This window comes from Limulus polyphemus, unplaced genomic scaffold, assembly GCF_000517525.1.
Source record: "Limulus polyphemus unplaced genomic scaffold, Limulus_polyphemus-2.1.2 Scaffold3012, whole genome shotgun sequence".
NCBI lineage: Eukaryota > Metazoa > Arthropoda > Merostomata > Xiphosura > Limulidae > Limulus > Limulus polyphemus.
In genome coordinates, this window is record NW_013668622.1 from 89,251 (window position 1) to 97,432 (window position 8,182).

Sequence of the window (8,182 nt, forward strand, 5' to 3'; positions counted from 1 at the left end):
GTGCTTTACGTTACAGACAAAGGAATGTTGTACACATGTTGGTTGAAAGCAAGTAAATTCTGCTATTGGTGGCTATTCGTGGAATTAAAAAAAATCAACACTATACATTCCCTCATACTTGGTCCATGCTTTAAGTCTCACACTGGAACTGATAAGGAGGTGATTACCCTTCTTTTATGAATATATTTATATAAGACATCACTAGCTAAGCACAAATATTTCTTTTGTTAAGGCAATACTTTTTGATGATATCACCCACTATACTGAATAAGTTTATAACCTTTTATATCACAGTTTACTACTATAAAGCACAACATAAATGGGGTTATAAAAAAAATATTTTGGGGTATAACACTTGCTCCAAGATAATAATCTGTGGTATGAATGAAAAGAAAAATATTTTCTTCTCTTGGAAGATCTAATTATTATTTCATAAGTACCTTATTATACAAAACTGGGTTACACTAATCTATCCCTTGAGACTATAGTAAAATGAATTTTTTAAAGCATTAAAAATATTGCTAATACATGTAATGGAAAATAATCTTGGGAGATTGTTTAAAACTTGATGTTAATACATATAAATAGCTTTCTGTATAATGTTTCTCTATTTTTGCATTTTTAAACAGTATGAAAGTTTTTTCCTTTGAAATGGTTGTCATCCAACCATGCACCAGTAATCCAATCAAATTAAAAGTGGTCAATATCTATAGTGTTATTCCAACCAAATTAAAAGTGGTCAATATCTATAGTGTTATATGACTTTAAAATTCAAAACAAGGGGACCCTATAATAGCAGTAAGCTTAAGGGCTTATGATGTTAAAATGCAAGGTTCAATACTTGCAGCAAGCATAATGCAGATAGCCCATCTAAATGCTGGATCATTAAAAAGTATTCAGTTCTTCAATGGGTAAATATGTATACTTATTATGTATACTTTATACAATAATAACAAGATCTTTGACTGCCAAATATGATGATACTGTAAAAGTCAGTTTTAAGGAAAGTGTCCAAAGATGATAAAATAAGAAACCAGAAACGTTCACACATAGCGTGGTTTGTAAAAACTAACACCGATCAAATCACTAATTCTGATGTCTTGCCGTACCTAGTTTTTGTAAGTGTCTTTCATTCTACAATTCTGTTTCTACATGATATTGATTAGACAGATTTACCAAAAAAAAAATTAGGGTAGTAAAAGTTAAAGTAATGTTAATTAAAGGGAAAAAAAAATTCAACAACAAGAGATACTTTATTTTTGGGTTATGTTTGGGACTTTTATTACATTATCGTTTAATTTCAAATTGACTAATTAGTGTTAGAATACATCTTCTGAGCTGATTCCATTACTGTTTAATTATTACATATTTTCATTTCTCTTACCAAATTATGTTTTTTTAGTATTATTACAGGATACAGCTTTTACAGTACGAAAGAATATTTTTAAAACAGATACAACGTTTCAATCACTGGTGCAATCATTCTCATGTACACTGTACCCATTTTAAAAATATATTCTAACCTATAATAAAATAATACACCTCCCTTTAAGAGAAGAAAGAAATGTGACTATACCAAAGTTTACATAAGAAAACTACAAATCTCTAGATAAAAAAAACAAACTAATGCACACTGTGTACATTAAATGTTCTTAAGTCAATAGGTTATTATTATTACTTGGCCCCACTTTGTGGAACCTCAGAAAAAATAAATAGTCAAGATTTGATGTCTGGTTAACACTTTCTTCCTATTAGTGTCAAATGACAAATTCAACTATGATGTATTTTATCCCTATTGAATAGTACATACAATTGGATGTAGAAATTTTTGAAACTTATTATAACCTACTCACACAAGCCTCCAAAATATTTACCTTGTAATTTCTTATGATAAAATTGTAGAGTTTTATCAAACTATATGCATTTCTGTGGAAAGTTTTTATACAACATTTTCCATATCTCTGGGCATAACAGCAGCACTTTTGATTCAGATGTAAGTGTGAAAATTAAGCTAATATTATTGTTGTAATATTTGTAAGTTAATACACGTTTAAAACCACTGGCATAAAACAGTAAATTTCTTAAAGGTAGGTCATGGCATTTCAAATCACTCTTAAAAACTAAAAACAGACCAGGTTAGGATTTTAACCTATCAGTTAGGTTATCAGGTCTATTAAATACCACCACTCAGTGTTAATTTCATTATGCTAATCAACATAATTTGGTTTAAGATCAGCCAGTTAAAGTTTTTAACTTAACTGAGCCCAAAATCTTAATTATATCCCTACGTGGTGGTACCAGTAACATGGCTGAAAAGTTTTTTTTTAAATTACCACTGGAACAAAATGAAGGGGGGGGGGGGGTCATGTTGTATGGTACTATCTTCTAACTTTGGGTTTCATGAAATAATAGATGCATAAATAAAAATTAACTAGCTAGTAATAATGCATTGTAATTTTAATTACATTCATTCTTTTCACGATGTAAATGATCTGAAGTGTTTCACTTGGTGATAATGTTCTAATTTTAGTAAAATAAGCACAGATGATATTTTGCATTATTATTTCAAAATATTTATAAGGAAATAAAGATGGTGTAAAATTAATACTAATACAAACTGCAATGTTTTAAGACTACACAATATTGGCTTTCTATAAGATGTGAACAAAAGCATATGGTTCAACACAATTAAATTATTAATATACGAGAAGGTAAATAAACTTCTTTACTGTAAATATATATATATTGTACTGGTATCAAAACCAAGCTACGGACATCTCCAGCAGGATATTCCTATATTCCACTGATAAAAATAACTTTAATATCTCCTCCATTAACAGATTTCTATTTCTCATGAGGAGAGAAAAAGGAACACCATGATCTCTCTAGCAACAATATAACACAGTAATGGGTCTAAAAACAAATTTCTACTGTGATAGAATGAAATTCATGAATCAACTATGATACAAGTAGCATTAATATAAATGGCTATGTTCAAATTACTGTACGACTCCCTTGGCTTTTTTTTTTTTTTTTTTTTTTTTTTTAAAGAGGAACTCGACAAATATATTCATTTTTCTCTACTTACTCCCACAACCTTTACATTAAATTTGGAAACAGAAGTTACATTTTACCATTTGTCATATTTAGATACACGAGAAATTTATATTTACTGAACATTTGTCTTCATATAACATTAGTGGTGTTAATGTGGTTATACATATATATATATAAAATGTTTGCAATTACATTTGTAAGTAACTCTTAAACATCTATTTCACACTTCTAAATCCAAAACCTGACAAATAAAATGTTTGGAATAAGTTTTATGGTCACTATTTACATAAAGTGGTCCACATTTTTTTCTATTACTGAGCTATCAATAAAATACTATTTTGTATTCAATTAACAAAGATTATTAATAGAATTAAAAGATGTAACTATTAATAATACATTAATTATTCACAAAATATATCTACATTTACCCATTTCCTTTTCAGGTTTACCATAATTAAAATTATCAATATGATAACGAGAAGAAAATCAATGCTTAATCATGAAAATTTCAATTGAATGAATGTTCATAAAAGCCGTTATAACAAGTTTTAAAACTTTGAAAAATTCCAAAACAAGTAATATAGGCAATAATTATAGAGCTACTCAAAACACACAAAGGTCATCAGAAATGATGTTACACAAATTTACGATTCGCAACAGATAACTAACAGCTTTACTTACTAATTTTATAGTGTAGAAATTAAATAATAACTGCATGGCAAATAGAGCTTTTGTGATCAAACAGCAAATTAAATTAATAAAGTCATGTTAGGTATTACGAAAACCTTTAGTACAAAGGCTGAATTTAGAAAAGGTTGAGGATGAAAATTAAATTACTGTTGTTTTATTAAAGTTTTAGTTAATAGTATTTAAAATTTTCAAACTGACTTTAAACAACTATGTCTAGTGATTTATCAGATCTTGAGTTGTAAAACCTTATGTACTTAAACTGTTTCAGTAAAATGAATTGTTTATTAGTTGTGACAAATGGATAATTCAAGAGAACTGATCTTTTTTATGCCAATTCATGATACGCAAACCATAATTAACCAGCTACATAAATGTATCTGTCACCAGTTAACCAAAGAGATAAAAGGTAAAGCAAAATGTGTTTTTAAAACTTCTATTATAAAGAAAGAATGTATGAAATTCTGAATTAAAAGGAGTTTTATTCTTAACACGTTTGGTAGCAATAGTAAAAGTTATGGGGTTCTTATTCTTATTTTTTTGTTATGAAGTATACATATGAAAACAATGCTTTATATTATTTGAAGTAGTTATCTGTTAAAAAACATTGCAAAAATTTTAAAAGAAGTTATACAAATATAAAAGGAAGTGTGACTTGCAGAAACACTAATTACATATAAGTGAATTATAAAAATAAATGTTTTAGATAAAAACCTAAACAAAAAAACATGAAAGCATGTTTCTTTCATATAAAATTTGCAAGTTATTATTATTATTAAGCTCTACAGCACTAAAAGTAAATTTTACATTGATCTATTAAAAAAAGGTATTTACGGACTGGCTGTAAAAAAATTACAAAGTAGAGAAAATATCAAGAAAAAAGACCGAGTTATGTTGTTTGTTCAATTTCATGGAAATTCCTTGTTAATTTAGTTTTTTTGGTTAATTTGTCTACATCTTAGGGCCAATGAATAAATAATTCATGTTTCCATTTTTGTCAAGCATTTGTTCCATATTTGCCGAGGTCATCAATTTATGTGCATTGTCACCAAAGTTGTCATGTTGTTTCCTCCATGATTCTCGTTACATCCATATTATTTCTATTAAATCTATCACAAAATAAATAAACAAAACAATTTCTAGTTTGTGATAATTGTTCTGGTAGATAATTAGATATAAAAATGTTGGCATTTTAAACAAGATACTTAAAAAGGTATTTAAGATCTATATCACTAAAATAAAAACTTTAAAATCTAAAATTATTAATGTAAGGACTGTTAGCTTCACATTCAAATGTCTTACACTATTTTATTCTCAAATACTGCATTGGACTCAGGATTACAATAATGTGCACCTAATCTTTAATAATTACGAACCAGATTCCCTCAAACCAAAACAAGATAGACGAGAAAAAGAGGTTTACATAGAACGTGGCTGACCACACAAGCGTTAGCATGAAAGAAGCTGTTATATCGGGAGGATATAAAGCAAGAGCTCATTTGTTATCTTATCGAGAAATCTCTCTATGCATTCAGAAACACTGTGAAACTTCTTCATGCATCAGCAGCTGAAAATACATACTGCAGTTCTGATGAGGAACCCATAATCACGAAGAGGGCGACACTCTGATATGGCATGCTCTATATACCAACACAAATTCTCCATATTCCTCAGAACTGTGTGTTTTCTCATCTGAAACAGTGATTTCAAACTTTCACAAGCTTGTTTCCAATGAAAATGGGGAAGAATCAAGTACAGCTTACTACGAGTAGATAAAGCCAAAGTTTTGTTGAGGTTCCATGCCTTTACAGGCAGTGACACCACTGGACAAATGCAGAGTAACTAGGATCAAACTTTTTCTCCATGCAGATGAGGGCACTATAAATGCCTTTAAGGTATTGGGTAACATAGATGATGTCAGTCCAGCAACCGAAGATGCACTTACCAGTTTTGTATCACCCATACCAACACCCTGGAGTTGTCAGGAGAGACTTGAAACAGCTTCAAGGATATTTGTTCTGCAAATACCAGGCAGACAGTGAGCATTTGCAGATGCAGCACTGTACAAACATATTCTCCATGCCCGCCTTCGTCTAGGATCAGACACACGTCCTCATACAACAACACTTACATCTGAAGCAAACTGGAAGTGTTGAACATGGCGATTCGCTGGTGCCTGTAACATCATAGCTCAAACCAGCACCACAAACAGTCATGAAGTTGGTGAAATGCAGAAAGGGAAACTGTGCACCCAACAAATACAACTTCAATCATAAAAGGCCCGACATGAATGGAGTTTTGTCTGTGTACAGTTTGTTAAAATGAGGACCCACAGGAAGTCGTTACTGATATTGAAGACATTTAGACTATGATAATAATAACTGCCAACTGATAGGTTAAATAATGTTTTTAAATAAAATTACCCTAAAATTAATTATGTAATCTAAAACTTCAACATATTTGGTTGAAAAAATATTACTATAGCAAACTTTTTTGGTAAAAAATGGAATCGTGAGTAAGAGATTAGTCGGGTTGCTTCTATTAAAAATTCAACTAGTATGAGAATTCTCTGTTAATTTTTGGAAAGCTCGTAGCTTAAGGGCCCCAAAAGAAAACATGTTTCCATTTCTTTGTTCCAGGGACAACCAAACAGGTGTGATGTAAAATTTTGGGGAAAATGTGCTATAAAACACCAAGTGTTACGTCTTAGTGTGTGTATCATACTTAAATATTTTCATGTAAACTTCTGTACAATCATATCCTGATAGTGAAATGAATGGAATATCATCTGTTTTATTTGTGAGGTACTGCAGTTGCATTCAGTTATATTGTGTTTGATATGCATGTAGTTTAGATTGAACAATAATTGATATGGGTGTACAATAATTTGATAATTTACAGCTAGTTCTATGAACTCTTAATATCGTGAAAATGATGACAGACATTAATATAATTAGTTCTCTTGCTGCAGTATGTTTAGATGACGTGTTCTTTGTTATTATAATATTATATGATAATGGTCACTTGAAAATTAACTTAATAGAAACATTAGATGATGTACAATTCCTAATAACATTACTGAATTAAGAACAATACACATTTTTATTATTGATAAGTTAATTCTATACACATTTACAGCATTAATAATTTGCCTCTCTAGACATTAACCCTAATTTTTTTTTTTAATCAATAAAGGCAATCTGCTCTGTAAGCTTCTGATATGTACGTAAATATTGTTGATAACAACAATGCTATTGTGGATACAACAAAAACACAGTATGTTTAGAACTACACCAACAGTTAACACCCTCTACCGGTGTACTTAAAAGGTTTTGTTTTTCATCTCACAACAACTTTCCAAACTTCTTTTGCAACTTTGATGTTTTTTTCATTCATCTGAATGCTTCCTCTTTAATGGTCGTGTCAGTAGCTTTGACTTCAGAGTTAAATAAGCATCTAGTCTTTTACAACCATACTCCTAAAGGACAGGAAAAAAAAAAAATGAACCATCACAGTGCAACAATACATATTAAAGATGTATTTTCTAATGGTTTGTACTGCAACTCTAAGGGATGCTGTTCAATAAGTTTATGATGCTATGAAATAACATACAAACAAATAACGAATTATGTAGAATTATATTTTACAAGTAATAACATTATTAAAATGCATTTATAACAAATTCACTGCTGTTTTAAAAGAATTGTGTTGAAGCAATATCTGTGTAGAAGCCTAAAAATATATAATAATCCAAATAGTATGTTTCGGTAAATTCTACAAAACTTCCTTAGACAGTGAATCAATACTATAAAAGATACAAAATATTTAAAAGTTACTAAATTATTATATGAATTTTCAATTATCACAATTTTTAAAGAAATAAGCATCTTAAATGAAGAAAATAATCTAGCCAACGTATAGAAAAAACCAAATCATGTATTATATACTAAAAAGCATTTAACACGTTATTTTCTATCAAGAATCAAGAAGAGGTGGGGGTGTCTAAATCAAGGTTGGAAGTTTGGATTTTTTATAACCGTTTCATCCAAAACAAAAGGTAATAAAATATATAACAAAACAATGTTCTAAAACTGCACATTCAATTTATAGTTTTATTTTGTAAATGATATGACGGGAAGATCCGACAGAAAATTTTAAAACTTGTGTTATTTGCTCTTATAAAGGATATGGGCTGAAAAGGATTAATGCCAAGAACATTGACCTACTGAAGAGGTAAAACAATCAAGAACTTACTTAATAACCCTTTTTTTGGTTATGGGCAGAGTCAAGAGTGACAGTTTTCCACTGGGTATTAAATAATATGATCAGTATATATATATATATATCTGCCTACAAGAAAATCTGTCACCAAAGTATACCAACATATATATATATATATAGACACACACACACACACACTAGTAATGTAATCTCTTGG